Source organism: Rattus norvegicus, chromosome 13 (genome assembly GCF_021556685.1).
Source record: "Rattus norvegicus strain SHRSP/BbbUtx chromosome 13, alternate assembly SHRSP_T2T, whole genome shotgun sequence".
NCBI classification, from domain to species: domain Eukaryota; kingdom Metazoa; phylum Chordata; class Mammalia; order Rodentia; family Muridae; genus Rattus; species Rattus norvegicus.
The window spans coordinates 51,575,752-51,592,458 of NC_141546.1; the positions used below are offsets into that span (position 1 = coordinate 51,575,752).

General features: G+C 39.3%; 1 long non-coding RNA gene across 1 annotated transcript; it reads left to right on the forward strand.

Annotated features, from left to right (window-relative positions):
- The first annotated feature begins 2,897 nt into the window (after positions 1-2,897).
- LOC148001641 (uncharacterized) lies at positions 2,898-14,633 on the forward strand. Its single transcript, XR_015635981.1, has 2 exons — positions 2,898-3,365; positions 13,737-14,633. It is a non-coding gene; the product is annotated as an uncharacterized LOC148001641 (long non-coding RNA).
- The last annotated feature ends 2,074 nt before the right edge of the window (positions 14,634-16,707 follow it).

Sequence of the window (16,707 nt, forward strand, 5' to 3'; positions counted from 1 at the left end):
TACCAATAAGATACTAAAAAGAAAACCCAGACAATGAGCAAAACATTTGTAAATTCTTTTCTAATAAGAGACTAGAATGCATACTAGTGATTTTTAAAGGAATTTTTACATCTCGATATACTATAAATAGTATAATTTAAAGTGTTTGGCATATATGAAAAGATATTTCTGTAAAGAATATATTCAAATATAAAATAAGTCTCCCTAAAGGGTCATTTGACCATGAAAAAGAAATGAAATGATAATTTATGCTACAATATTTATGTATCTTAAAACTATTATACTGAGTAAAGATCCTAATTAAATTTAAATGAGTTCACTATGTAAGGTACTCAGAATAGGTGATATTGGGAACCAGACAGTAGCTGCCTGAAGGCAGAAGTGATAGGTCAAAGGTTTCATTAGGGATAATTGAAAATGTCCTATAACTATAACTTCTAACAGTAAACCATCATGTCCCGTAACCTACAGATGTGGTGATTGTTACACCATTCTCCACACCCTCACAATATTGAGTTGTACAAATTTTTTTTTAAAGATGAGGTTTTATGTAGTCTAGGCTGACCTCAAACTCACAGAGGCATGGATCACACTGAACGCCTAATACTCCACTCTCCATCTTCCAAAAGCTGGGATTACAGGCACGAGCCACCATCCTTGTTATATGGGCTACTGAGCATCCAGTTCATTCTAGGACTCCATGCACTCCAAAAAGAGCATTCTACCAACCAAATTATTTTCCCAGCCTTGAATTGTAGACTTTTAGCAGGTAAGTTGTCTATGATTTCAATTCTGTTATGATAACATTTTTAAAGGGTGATTATGTGATAGTTCAACTGATTTGATTTGAAATAATTTGTAGCAAATCAAAAAGAGTAAATTAAACTGTTGTTGAAGATTTGATCAGGTAAAATAGCATTAATAGCGCACATTTGTTTCATTCCTCTGACGATGAAATTGGGCTTGAAATTTATTTCAAGCTAATCTCTGTGGCTATAAATACCAGTGAGAATTATGGCAAGTTAAAAAAAGTCACAGTTTTAAAATCCATTGGTCTTACTTCAGGTATGTCTAGAATGTCAGAAAACAACCAAAACCAAAACCCATATTCTCTCTCTCTCTCTCTCTCTCTCTCTCTCTCTCTCTCTCTCTCTCTGTCTCTCTCTGTCTCTCTCTGTCTCTCTGTCTCTCTCTGTCTCTCTCTGTCTCTCTCTCTCTCTCTCTCTCTCTCTCTCTCACACACACACACACACACACACACACACACACACACAACAAAACCACACCATGCTTGTTCTCATGACTTAAGGAGCCAAAGAAGCAAGTCATGACAATGTTGATGTCCTTGATGTGACGTCCTTCCACACATCATTACAGAGGATGGGATGGTGTTAGTGCAAATGGCCACAGTTCATAGGAAAAATAAATAGAAATTCTATGAAATGTATGAATAGTATAACTTCCAAGTGAGTTAATTCTAGTGGACTCACTTCAGGATATTCTAGTGTTAGCCAAATACATTTTGGTTGCAAACAAGCTAATTGCTCTTCTGCTATGGATTTCAGTTTTATGTATTACTATAATTTATACTCTTCAGGAATGAAAGAGCTCTTGCCTGATCACAATTCTCCTTTTGAAGTGGATGGCAGAGTGGTTAATTGGAGTTCAAGATAAAGCACTTTGGGAGGGCAAGATGGGTGAAGAACTACATCTTGAAATGTGATTAATGGCAATGAGGGAAAGAGTAAAGACCATGCTTTTTAAGAAATGGACTACAAACAGCCAACATCTGAACGAAATTGTGCACCTGCAATTTCTATCCCTGCCACATGGCCACTGCCCTTTGTTTCTTGATGTCTTCTCTAACAAAGTTAATGCTCTCGTGCCCACCATTTGCCAAGGTTCTTCATGGACCAATACACAGATTGGCCTGGTTGGAGACATTGCAGTACTTGGGAGAAGTAAGTAAAGTGGGCTGTACCAGAATGCCCTGCAGGGCTTTTATGCTCTTTCCTCGGCTCTGTGAGTTCATTTTTATCTCCTCTTTCTTACTTAAAACTTACGTTTATTGATCAATGTTTATCCTTTCCTTCTTGACAATTATGAATAATTTAAGGCTGACACCGATAGAAGAGAATTCAGGGATTCATATGTAGATGCGTGTGGAGAAGGAGTTCAGAGAAGGATCCTCCTACTCCTCCACACCACTAATATTTGAGTTTGAAACTACGTGACCGTAGAAAGCAGGCTCAGAATAACAATTTTCTGGTAATATGTTATTAACTGAAATTCTGTAAGTTGCTTTAGTTCTGAAATTTTGGATTTCAGAACTCTCACAACTACTTGAGCATTGATTAAGATAGTAACGAGAGTTCCACCATTCCTTTCTCTCTCTGCTTCCTGTTTGGAGAAGGGTATAACCAGCTGGTTCATATTCACTGCTATGCTCTCTCTGCTGCCTTAAACTACACCCATCAGCTGTAAGCAAAACATACCTGTCCTTTCTGAAGTTGTATTCATGTCAGGTATGTGAGAACAGCGAGGAAGGTAACTAATGCCAGAGCTGATACTGAGAACTGAGAACTGACTGTGACGGCTTGACCATGTATTTTGTGCAACCTGGGGACTTCTTTGCAATAGGAATCTGAAAATTCTTGGACCTATGAGCTAGATAACTTGTGCGATGCTTTAATGAGGGCTTAATAGAGCCCTGTGACGGAAGCTGGGGAGATGAGAATGCAAAGCAAAATGGGAACAGTGGAGGTTCAGGCCACGCGGTTTCAGAAGGCAGTGAAAACTGATGGGAACTGGGATAAAGGTCACTCATGTGGTGTTCTGGCAAAGAGTATGACTGCATTTGGTCAGTGTCTTAAAAACTTTAAATCTCAAGAGAGCCTGCCATTCAGGGGGCTGGGGCACGATTAGGCATCATAGCATTTGGGGAAGTTTATAATGAGAATTCAAAGCAAAACGATATTTAAAAATTTACAAATTTGAAAATAAAGGAGCATACACAATCTGAAAGTTGTGCATAATAGGGGCGAAGACATAAATACCTCACAGTTGCCCCAGGAAACAGGAGAAGCAAGATCGAGGCAAAACTCTAGCCACCACTGAAGGCTGCAGCTTTAAAGCGCAAACTCATTTGTCATGAGAGAGATTGAGCTCAGATCTGAGCTGAAGCCATCCTTTGCCAAAAAACAGCCACACGGAGAAATATATTTTCAGGGTTAGCTGCCGAGGTGCACGGCTGCTGTAGACGAGACAGGAGAACTCGGCAACATCCTGTTCAGGACGCCGATTTTTGTGGGCATGAAAACTGCGCAAGGAGGAGACAAGGACCTCTAGACCCAAGTTTCCAAAGGGTAAGGCGGGTCATATTCCCTGTAAAGAGGACCTAACATATTATTCCGTTGAGCTATGAGGAGACCTAAGTTGCAATGTAGACTTGACAACGTCGAAAGGCTAGGACAGTGTAGGCACAGGGAAGAGGTGGCCCAGAAGAGAGATTTCCTGTGTTGTAAGGTACAAAGCTGGAGGGGTGGGGCTTCCAAAGTTGTTGGAGCCCAGATGATGCCATCCCAAGTCCCAGGTATAGGACATGGATTTGCCATTTGCCCTGCTGGGTTTTTGTCTCACTTTGATCCAACTTTTCCCAGCTGTGCTTTCATCCTTCTCCTTTGGAGCAGGTCTGTTTAGGCTGGCGCACCGTTTATTAGAAGCATGCACCCTGCTTTTACAGAGACTCACAGTTAATCATTTACGTTTTTGATACATGCCCTCGTTCAGCCACATTTGCCTCTTGTAAGGCTGTGAGGAATCTAATGAATCAAATAATTTGTCTTTGAAAATTTGAACTATATTTTAAGGTAGTCATTCACTAAAAAGGAAAAGGGGAAAAAGTCTATAAAGTTTATAGTTCTGTAGTGGTTGAGAGCACATTAGTTTCTATAGGCACTGGCCTCTTTAACTGTCAAGGCACGAGTGTAATGATATCTCCCCTTAAAGCTTTGTCATTGAAGCTGGAGTAATGTCTGCTTCATAAGCTGGTTATGAAAATTTTAAAATTCCTCTAATAATTTCAATTACTGCTATTCTGCAAGAAAGACCAATTAAAACTACATAAAATAAGTATTAGATTTATATTATTTCAATAATTATAAACAGCAATCTTTAAGGAAAGTAAAGCATTACAATACACTAAATGCATATGATTTAAGCTAAAGATAATTTACAATGATTGATTTCACTTGAATCACACCTAGCAAACGCTTATTGAAGAATTGACTTGCAGGTTGAGCTGCTATTTAAATAGAATTAAAGTCGGTTATTATATAACTTCTCTGTTTTCAGATAATTAAAAAAATACACAGCACATAAATACTATGAATAGGGACCATTTTAAAATAGCAAAATCACCACCCACACACCCCAAAAAATTAGAAAGAAAGGAAATAGAAAAACTATAGCAATAGAGGATGCTTGCTAACAGTTGGAACTGGTAATTCTTACTTTAATATTGCTGAAATAGAATAAATTCTGGGTTGAAAGTTTTGTGGGTCAGTTGGTATCTGTATCGCTCCATTGGGGTTCCGGCCTGGCTACAGGAGGAGTCTCCTCAGGTTTCATATCTCAAGGTGGTGAGTCACAGCTAAGGTCACCCCCATTGATTCTTGGGTGCCTTCCTTACGTCAGATCTCTGTCTCATCATGGAGATGCCTCCACCTCCCCAACCCTGTCAGTTGTAGATTTTCATTCATTTTCAAGGTCATCTAGCCACCTCTCCTGTCCTTTCCACACCTGATCCCCTATTCCTGTCCCCATTTCCTCTTTCTATCTGCCTCCCATGACTATTTTATTCCAAATTCTAAGTGAGAGTCAAGCTTCTCACTTGGGCCTTCCTTCTTGTTTAGCTTCTTCGGGTCAGTGGCGTGTAGCATGGTATCTATATTTTACGGCTAATATCCATTTATAAGTGAGTACATCCCATGCATGTCCTTTTGGGACTGGGTTACCTCACTCAGGATCCATTTGCCTGCAGAATTCATGATCTCTTTGTTTCTAATAGCTGAGTACTATTCCATTATGTAAATGTACAACATTTTCTTTATAGTCTTTAGTTGAGAGACATCTAGGTTGCTTCCAGTTTCCGGCTCTTACAAATAAGACTGCTATGAACATAGCTGTGCAAGTGTCTTTGTGGGATGTTGGAGCATCTTTTAAGTAAATGCCCAGGAGAGGAATAGCTGGGTTTTGAGGTAGAAAACTGGTATTCCAGTTTTCTGAGAAACCTCCAAAATGATTTTCAAAGTGGTTGGACAAGTTTGCACTCCTACTAGCATACATGCGTGCGCGCGCGTGCGCGCACACACACACACACACACACACACACACACACACACACACACTACAATAATAAATGCACTAATTAAAATTTTTTAATGACTTTCTACAAAAATAAAAATAAATCTGGCTTTTGATTGGCATATATTTTATCAAAATATATTATTTGTCTTCTTTACTTATATAGCTGTACCCCGAGGGGCTCTGCCAGAGTCTGACAAATACAGAGGTGGACTGAGCATGGGATCCCCAATGGAGGAGTTAGAGAAAGGACTGAAGGAGCCGAAGGGGTTTGCAACCCATAGGAAGAACAACAGTATCAACCAACCAGACCCCCTGAGCTCCCAGGGACTAAACCACCAACCAAAAAGTACACATGGAGGGGACCTACGGCTCTATCCCCATATGTAGCAGAGGATGGCCTTGTAGAACATCAGCGGGAGGGGAAGCCCTTGGTCCTGTTGAAGACTCAATGCTCCAGAGTAGGGAAATGCCAGGGACGGGAGGCAGGAGTAATGGGTGGGTGGGGGAGCACCCTCATAGATGCAGGGGGAGGGAGGATGGGAAACTGGGAAAGGGGATAACATTTGAAATGTAAATAAATTAAACATCCAGTAAAAAAAAGATGATTATAGTTTATATCTTAGAAATAGCAGCTATATGTAATTATTTCCAAAGAAAATAATAACATGCTTATAATAAACAAATATCTAAATTAAAAGCCTAGTAAGAGCTGTTTCATCTGAGAAATGTTCCGTTTTCCTTTATACACGTCCTTTCCCACAACCTGGCTTTGTGGAAGCTGATTTTGTTGCCTCTTTACGTTTGAACTTCCTAGAGTTTTCTTCACACAGCCATACAATATTGGGTGTTCATTTCAGTCTGCTTGGTGAGTGAGTGACTCTGCATGGTGAACCTTCCTTCACTCAGCTCAGTCCCTTTGTTTTCAGCCCTGCTATGTGTAACAGTAAATTGATCATACTTTGTGCTGAGTAGCATTTATCTCTTAATGTCCATCGTTTGCTTCTTTTTTCATTATGTCGATGAAATTTTAGGTGCTTTCAGTTGTGGGTGACTGTGGATAATTCTGTAGAAACATTAGTGTGCATGTTGTGTATGTTTTCATTACCTTGGAGTATTACTCAGGAGTAAGATTGTTGGAGCATATGATAAATACATACTAATTTTATCAGCACCAGAAAACTACTTTACAAAGAGCACATACATTGTAACTTTGTAATCTCACTAAGGATGGTAGAGAAGCCTAGTTACATCCCCAGGAAGCAGCATTCCTCCACGACCTCTGCTTCAGTTCCATTCCTGCCCCAGGTGCCTGTCTTGAGTTCCTGTCCTAACTTCCCTCAGTGGTGAAATGTGAACTGAGAGTTGTAAATTGAAATCAACCTTTGCCTCTACATGCTAATTTTGGTCATGGTCTTTATCACAGTATAAATGTATAACTGACACAATTTCTCTTCCTCAGGCTCAGGTGTCCTTGTGGGATGGAAATGGAAAAACTGTAAGAGTCAAAAGTCAAAGAACACTATGGTAAAATATTGGTTTTTTTTGGACGTAACGGGCACACATGAACTCACAGCAGCTATGACATCAAGTACAAGACCCGCACAAGACAAAGCCAAACAAAATTCTCTCATAAAAGTGTGTGGGCAGAAGTGATCTTGAAGTCTCACTCCTATCTGAGGAGTTATTGACATTTGATGACTTCCTTCTGGAGTTAGAGCCATGTTCTTCAGAGATATGTTTCTTGAGATGTTACTCATGATCTAGTAGATGTCCCAAAACCCATTCATATAACAGCAGCACAAGGTCACTCAGTGGGACACACACACACACACACACACACACACACACACACACACACACACACACAGAGCAAAAAAAACCCATGAAATACAAGAAATATTGGTGAGAAGGACAGGGGAGAAATTGGAGATGAAGTGATAAGACTTCGATTTGACCAAAAACTTATATGAACACATGAAATTATCAACTAATAAATAGTACATAAATTAAATGTGATGAAATTTAAAGAGAGAGAAAATAATTTAATTGGAGCTTGATGCTTGTGATGGTTTCTATATGCTGTGCCGAGGGAGTGGCAGTATTAGAAGGTGTGACCCTATTGCAGTAGGTGTGTCCGTGTGGGTGTGGGCTTTAAGACCCTAGCAACCTGGAAGCCAGTATTCTGTTAGCAGGTTTCAGATGAAGATGTAGAGCTCTTAGCTACTCCTATACAATGCATGCCTGCATGCTGCCTTGATGATAACGGACTGAATTTCTGAACCTGTAAGCCGGCCCCAATTAAATGTTGTCCTTTGGTGTTCTGTTTAGGAAGTTTTGCCCTGTGCCTATGTGTTTGAGGCTCTTCCCCACTTTTCTTCTATTAATTTCAGTGTATCTGGTTTTATGTGGAGGTCTTTGATCTACTAGAACTTGAGCTTTGTACAAGGAGATAAAAATGGATTGATCTGCATTCTTCTACATGCTGACCTCCAGTTGAACCAGCACCATTTGTTGAAAATGCTATCTTTTTTCTATTGGATGGTTTTAGCTCCTTTGTCAAAGATCAAGTGACCATAGGTGTGTGGATTCATTTCTGGGTCTTCAAATCTATTCCATTGGTCTACCTGCCTGTCTCTGTACCAATACCATACACTTTTTATCACTATTGCTCTGTAATACAGCTGGAGGTCAAGGATGGGGATTGCCCCAGAAGTTCTTTTATTATTGAGGATAATTTTTGCTATCCTGTTTTTTTTTTGTTATTCCAAATAAATTTGCAAATTGCTCTTTCTAACCCTGTGAAGAATTGAGTTGGAATTTTGACGGAGATCGCATTGAATCTGTAGATTGCCTTCGACAAGATGGCCATTTTTACTATATTAATCCTGCCAATCCATGAGCACGGAGATCTTTCCATCTTCTGAGATCTTCTTCAAATTTTTTCTTCAGAGACTTGAAGTTCTTGTCATACAGATCTTTCACTTGCTTGGTTAAAGTCACACTAAGGTATTTTATATTATTTGTGAATATTGAGAAGGGTGTCATTTTCCTAATTTCCTTTTCAGCTTGTTTATCCTTTGAGTAGAGGAAGGCTATTGATTTGTTAGTTAATTTTATATCTAGCCACTTTGCTGAATATAAAAATTTTGACTTCTTCCTTTCCAATTTGCATCCCTTTGACCTCTTTTTGTTGTCTAATTGCTCTGGCTAGGATGCAGGTACTATATTGAATAAAGTCTATATGGCTCCAGCTGCATCTGTAGCAGAGGATGGCATTGTCTGGCATCAGTGGGAGGGAAGGCCCTTGGTCCTGTGGAGGCTCGAGGCTACAGTGTAGGAACACTAGAGTGGTGAGGCAGAAGTGGGTGGTTGGGAGGGGGAGCACCCTCCTAGAAGCAGGGAGATGGGGGATGGGATAGGGAGTTTGCAGAGGGGAAACCAGGAAGGGGGATAACATTTGAAATGTAAATAAATAAAATAACCAATAAAAAAACGTTTTGCAAGCACATGGAATGTATGTATCAGGGAGTCAAAACAGGATCTATCAGGGTGTCAGAAGAACCCTGTGTGCCCAGGCAGTGTGTTGGTGCGTTGGAACTCCTGCAGTTAGCCCTGGTAGTATGGTGGAGAAGTGATCTGTGGGCTTGACGATGAAGCATCAGTGGAGACTTTTGGAAGGTAGACTCGACAAACTCTGTAGCACTAACAAAAAGCAAGGCGCAAAGCTAGATCAAGAGAGTGGCTACCTGGGCTGAGACTAGCAGAATGCCCCATTAGTGGTGGTTTACTGATGACCTCAGGAGACTGCATGCACCACAGTACCAGTCATGGAGTTAAAGGAGTTAGTATTTGCAGTGCTTTTGTGCTGCTTTGGGCTGGTCTGTTTCCTGATTCTTCTTCTGTTCCTTTTGGAACAAATTTGGCTCTATACATGTCCTTTTTCTGTGCCTTGGGAAAAAATGTAGCTTTTGTTTCTTTTTAGAGATTCACAGTTGAATGTGACTTGAGTCTCAGAGCACATGCTGAAATAAAGATTTTCAAGGACACGTGGAGAAGAAAATTAGCAACTTTTTCATTGTGAGAAGACATGAGTCTTTGAAGGCAAGGAACAGAATGCTTTGGTTTGACCTTACATATTTCCCAAAGGCCCATATGTTAAAGGTTTGTTTCCCAAGAAGACACTCATTGGGCGGCAATGGGACCAGCAGAAGATGGGTCCTAGCATAAGACCCCTCTGTCACTAAGAATGTGCCTTGGATTGTGGGATCCAGGTCTCTTTCTTTTGCTATTTTTTGGTTGGTGATCTAAGCGGCTTCACTGGTTGTGCATTTTTGTCACTGAGTGTTGTCCTTACCAGAGGACCAGAGAAATAGAGTTCTCCAATCTTGTACTGAATCTTGCAAAATCATGAGCCAAAGTAAACATTTTCTCTTTCTAAGTTGGTTGTCTTGGGTATTTTATTATAATAATGGTAAGCTGACAAATTAAGTTACCAAGTTAATTTTCTCCTTTGTGTTTGACTTGTGTTTGTCTGAAGGTTATGGGAGTGTGTATGGGATTAGTATTATTAGTATTAGAGTTTCAATCTCTCTCTCTCTCTCTCTCTCTCTCTCTCTCTGTCTCTCTCTCTCTCTCTCTCTCTCTCTCTCTGCGTGTGTGTGTGTGTGTGTGTGTATGTGTGTGTTGTGTTTACAGTTATATGCTCCTATGCTCGTGCATGTTGTATGCCAATGGAGGACATCGGGCATCACGCTCTATCGCCTTCCCCTTAACCCCTTGAGATAACGTCTCTAGACAAACTTGCAGCTTGCCTCTTGGTTAGGAGGCTGGTGATAGTCCTAGTTCTCCTTCTCTTCAAGCCCTTCGTCCCAGCACTGTTATCACAGGTATGTGTGGCCATGTCTGGCTTTTACACAGGCACTCGGGATCCAAACTTAAGTGCTCAACTCGTGCTTGTATGATGAGTGCTCTTACACATAAGCCATCTTCCCAGCCCATGGGAGAGTTTTGAAATACAAATTTAATGGGTTCAGATAGTTTAACCTGGGTTCAAAGAATCTCATTTCCATTCCTGATCTGATAGTTTATGTTTATAACTTCTGTTTTCTGGCACAATTAGCTTACCTCCATTATTGATCTTAAAGAAACAATTTAAAAAATTCACTGATTTTTCTCTATAAATAAAGAACATTGTGTTTACTATATCATTAACTTTTTATTCTGAGTTTATAATTGCCAAGTATATATAATTAACTTAAGTACATTAAATTAATACAATTATGCTATTTATGATTGTATACTTATATGTGAAACATATAATTAAATTAATTACACTGCAAATAATTATATGCAATTTAATAAATAATTATCATATAATTATTAAAATTATCTTAATTATTTCCTTATTTCCTAGGTCATTGGTTTTACATATATATTTTTAAAACATATGTTTACTGCCACAAATTCCCACACAAATATTAATTTAATCTCTTGAATTCATTCCACTTTGTTTTCTTTCCACTTCATTCTTTGACTTGTTGGTTATTTAGAAGTATACTATTCTCCACATAGTTATATATTCACAGATATCTTTTTATTATTTATTTCTCACTTTATTTTATAGTGTTCAGAGAGTAACTTACTTGATTTAGATTCTCCTACATTTATTGTTTGTTGGGTGGCAGAATAGGGTCTTTGCCATAAATACTTTGTGTATATTGGAAATCAGTCTACATTTTAACAACTTTTGTGTAGAGTGCTCTGTAAATGTCAACTAGATCATGCTGATAGAGACAGTTGTTCAAGCATTCTATACCTTAACTAACCTATGTCTCTTTGTCTTATCAGTTATGAAGAAAGAAGTGTTGAAGTTTTTTAGTACAATTGTTTTATCATACATTCCGCAGTATGTTTTATTTATGTACTTTGGATGTATAACTTATGTAGATAAAATTTAACACAGTTATGCCTTCTCACATTAACATCTTTCGAAAGAATTCCATTTATTCCAGGCAATTTTCTCGACTGTGAAGTTATCTTTCTTTGATATTAACACAGACACTGCAGGTATCTTTGGACTTATTAACATGCTGCATTGTCAGTCAGTTTACTTTTAATATAGTTGGGAGTTTCCATTTTGAGTAGATATTTTATGGGAAGTATATAGTTAAATGTTGCTATTTTAAACACTTAACAATCCCTGCTGCAAAATTTGAGTATTTAGACCCTTTAAACTTAGTGTGGTTATTACTACAGTTGTGGTTAGCTATCAATTTGCTGTTTTCTTTCTGTGGCTTCCACTTCTTTGTTTCTTTTCTGCTTCCTAGAGATGGTTTAACACTGTACCCATTTAGCAGGGTATGCTCTCCCCTCAGGCCTATGACTTGTCTAACCACAGGTTCTTGGCCCTGATAACAGTGCTGAATATGGATTTCAACTTGTGGAAGAGGCCTTGTTATAGACTGTGCATTCACAGCTGGGTAATATTGATGATTCTTTTCTTCCTCCAGCCCCTTCCAACACTAAAGAAGTTAGCCACTGAGGATGAAACTTACTGGACAGTATTCATTTGATTTCTTCATGTCCCACGGTTCAGTTATGTGTTGCTTCAGCAAGAGGGTCTTATTGTCGAGCCATGCAGGGTAATGCACACCACCACTAAGTACCTGTAATTTCTGACCTCACTGATCAACAGATATAAAAGAGGTCACCCATGCATGACGCTGGGTTTTTATTTGTTAGCTTATGGTGTCTACATTTTTGTTCAATTATGGGCTAAGTCCATTTCAACTCGTGTGTGTGTGTGTGTGTGTGTGTGTGTGTGTGTGTGTGCATATTTGTACCAGGAAGCCTTTTACAATAGTAGTTTTCGTTTATTTTTTATTTTTATGTGTATGTGTGTTTTGCATACATGACCTCAGTGTACCCAGCCTTGGGCCAATGGAGGCATTCTTGGAGCTGATGTTACAGACAGTTGTAAGCTATCATGGAGGTGCTAGGAATTAAACCTTTATTCTTGGAAAAGCAGATAGTAATAGTACTCTTAATTGCTGAGCCATCTCTCCATCCTCACATATAAGTTTTTTTGAAACATCTTTCGTGTTAGTTTTCTCTTCCAGTATTTCCTCTTCTACACTGCTCCTCTATCCCCGATTGCGTGTAATCCTTCATGTTCCACTATTCTGTCTTAACCCTTTACACCACTGTGTTCTATCTTATCTCTGAAACCCCTTACTCACTCCTGACCTCAGTGAGTACGACAGTGGAAGCAGTATATTTGAAGATTAAAAGACAACATCTAGAGGTCATAAAAAGCATGCTTCAGGTTTCTTTATGGGTCTGAATTATTTCTACCTCCATCTACTTACCTACAAATTTCATAATTGCATTTTCATTCACAGCCGAATAATATTCTATTGTATAAGTAAGTAGATCACGTTTTCATTTTTCATTAGTTAGGTTGTTTCCATTTACTGGCCATTGTAAATAGAAAGAAATGGATATGGGTGAACTGGTATAGAAAGATCTAGGATGCTTTGGGTCTACGCCCAAGAGCGATATAGAGGACTTCTCTTTCTGCTTTGTGTTAGTTTTCATTCCCAGCATCAGGGCATGTATGTTCCCCTTCCTATGCCAGCACTTGCCAGCCTGTTTTTAGTTTTTTTCTCGGCCTTTCTATCTGAGGTAAGATCAAATTTTAAAGTTGTTCCAACTTGAATTCCCTGAAAGATAAGAAGAGTGAACATTTAAAAATATCTCCCACCCATGTGTATTTATTTTGTGGAGGACTTTCTGTTTAGTCCCATGTGCTATTTTCTGAATGGATTCCGTTCTCAATGTTTATTTTTTGAAATCTTTGCATATTCTAGATATTGACCTTTGTCGGATGTGTAGCTGGTACAGGTTAAATTTTCATTTCTCAGGCTGCCCCTTCACTTGATGGTGGTATTCTTGGCTAGATCAAATCTTTTAATTTTGTGAAGTCCCACTTAGTAATTGTTGGTATTAATGCCCAGGCTATGGGTCTCCTGTTCAGAAGGACCTTTCCTATGCTAATGAGTTCAAGTGTATTCCCTACACCATCCTCTATCAGACTTGGGGGCTTAAGCCTTTGTTGAGAAACTTGTTTAATAAGGAAGTCAATTTTGGGTAGGGTCAGAGGTAAGGATCCTGCTGCACTCTTCTCCGTGGGTCTTCAGTTAACCAGCACTATCTGTTTAAGATACCATCTTTCTGCAATGCATACTGTTGGCCTCTGTCCTAACCGAGTTGAGAATACCTTATTTTTTTTTAAATAATATCACCTGTGAGAACTAGAGATGACTCATTTTCAAACCGAAGCTATAATTAACCGCTGTCCTGTTTTCCAGGTCTTTGTTTTCATCCTACAGATGTGCTACAGTGTGAGGGAGGCACTGCTGCCCCAAGATCTGCAGATGCTCCCAGACGAGTAAGACAGATCACAGAGAAGACAGAAGTGGTTCTACAAGGGTCTTAGTCACCTAAGCTAAAAAAAATATATGTTTTTTTTCAAACTTCAAAAAAGAAATGCAAGTCAAACACATTCTTAAAAACAGCCCAAGACAAAGATTAAAACAGAGGCAGAAGGAACACCCATTCAGAGCCTGCCCCACATGTGGCCCATACATTACAGCCACCCAATTAGACAAGATGGATGAAGCAAAGAAGTGCAGGCTGACAGGAGACGGATGTAGATCGCTCCTGAGAGACACAGCCAGAATACAGCAAATACAGAGGCGAATGCCAGCAGCAAACCACTGAACTGAGAACAGGACCCCCGTTGAAGGAATCAGAGAAAGAACTGGAAGAGCTTGAAGGGGCTCGAGACCCCATATGTACAACAATGCCAAGCAACCAGAGCTTCCAGGGACTAAGCCACTACCTAAAGACTATACATGGACTGACCCTGGACTCTGACCCCATAGGTAGCAATGAATATCCTAGTAAGAGCACCAGTGGAAGGAGAAGCCCTGGGTCCTGCTAAGACTGAACCCCCAGTGAACTAGATTGTTGGGGGGAGGGCGGCAATGGGGGGAGGATGGGGAGGGGAACACCCATAAAGAAGGGGAGGGGGAGGGGTTAGGAGGATGTTGGCCGGTAAACCAGGAAAGGGAATAACACTCGAAATGTAAATAAGAAATACTCAAGTTAATAAAAAAAACCAAAAAACCAACCAAACAAACAAACAAACAAACAAACAAAAAAACAGCCCAAGAGGCTTTAATATATTTTAATCTACATTTATAGCCAATGTGTGTGTTTGGCTCAGTATTTGCTGATTAAACAATATTTCAGAGTGTGAATTGCAAGTGGATTGAAAACAGAAGAGGGTCCTTGTTACTAGATCATGGTTGAGTTAACAGAGGGCTGAGTGAGTGCAGTAGGAGCCCTGGCTCCTCTTCAGCGTGACCCTTTGGCCATTGATGCTACTGCTTTGCTTTTAGCTTTGTTTCAAAGGTGAGAGCCCTGCTAGGTGGTGATCTCAGTGCACACATTTACTTGTGCTTGCCCAAGTCCATCAGCCTTTCTTCTCTCTACTCTTCCCTTCCAGCGTGCTACAGGTTTTTTTTTAAAGATATGACACGTAATAAGGACAACAAATTTAAAATCAAAAAAGAAGAATGGATTTTTATTATTTTTCTCTACATGGCTTCTAGTTTGTTTTACAGCTCCCTCATAATTCAACTAAAAGAGAGCAATAAAGCCACACTTTCCTCTACAGATTAGCATGTGTGAGTGAATGGGGACCGCACACCCACCTGGCTATCAGAAGTGACATAAGGGCCATAGGCCAGCCTGCCTGTTGGGCTTTATGTTTGATCTGTGAATTATTCCTGATGACTTTGAAATTGCTTCTCAAGGAATTGGTGAAGATGGACAGCATAATTCTCTGTATTAAATTATGAAATCTTCATCCTTATAACCAAAACTGTAAAACACATGTCCTGAGATGTTGCGTATGAGTGGCTTGGGAAGCAGCAGTTTTTTGTTGGCTGTAATTAGGCTTTCTCCCTGTCACACAGCACGTTGTTTTTGAGATCCCCTGTAGATGTTCTTCTGCGTCCTCCCATGACTCCCAAAGGCGACTTCCATGACATTGTTTTGTTGATAAACTTTTTCTTCTGAAGCAGACGTATCCCCCTTGGAGAATTTTTTCCCACAGACAATATCTTCATATTTCTCTATTATTAATGATGTTCCTAACGTGTTGCTCTTGCAACTCCCCGATTTTGCTTATCTTGACAAAATATATTCCACCTCTTCTGCATATTTTCTATTGCATGTCAAAATGTCTCAGCTTAAATCTCTCAGATTATTAATCTTCTTCAGTTCAAAAATTCCTGTTCTGTCATCAACTGCTATTTGTAGCAGGTTTTTATTCCCTTGACTTCCTGAGGCACAAAGGCAATGGCTTCCCAAGAGAATGTACTTAGCAGGGTTGCCGAGCCAGGAGCTGTGCACCTCATGTTCTCAGTAGGTGTTGTACATTGATCTCCCAAATAGAACCAATTTTTATATTTCTATTTTACAATGTTATCTGACATCCTCAAGTCTTAGCTACTATATGGTTACAAAATTATTTCTCTTTAATTTTTGTCTTCTCATAGTTGAGTGGGCCATTTGTTCTGTGGTACCTATATTCCTTTTTTTAAATTTCTGGCTTTCTTCTTTTGTAGATATAAAATACTTTCAAATCCTGGAGTTTAATATTGTTTCAAGATGAACAATTTTAAATTATTTACTTATTTAATGTGTATGTGTTGAAAGTTGTAAATGAGATCCAAAGATCTTGTAGAAAAGCCAGGTTTTGCCGTTGTTGAATTTTAGACAAACAGCAAGCATCCTTTTAGATACAGTTTATAGGGATTTGATATATAGATCTGAAATCTTAAGGACAGTACTGGACTGTTGATGGAAATTGCATAAGACAATATTGAAGTCATGAGACTGCATTTATGAACAAGATGGAGAAAGCATACATAGAGAGAAAGAAGCCTACAGGCCATAGAGAAGGGAAAAACATACACAAAACACCATCAGTACGCCTGCATATGGAACTAAAACAAAAACAAATTGATAGATTATATTTGGAAGGACGGAGGGGTCATTTGCATCAGATGTTTCATTAGGGCAATTGAGAAGGTGGTTGACACCAGGTTATTGGACCTGGTCGAGAGACTGGTCACTGAAGAGACGCTTATTAGCCTGGTGGCAGTAGAAGACTGTTTGGAATGTTCTTAGGAGAGAGCTGCTGGGAAGATCCTGAGCATAGCAAAGCAGAGAGTTTTGATATAAAGAACAAAAGATAAATAATAAATA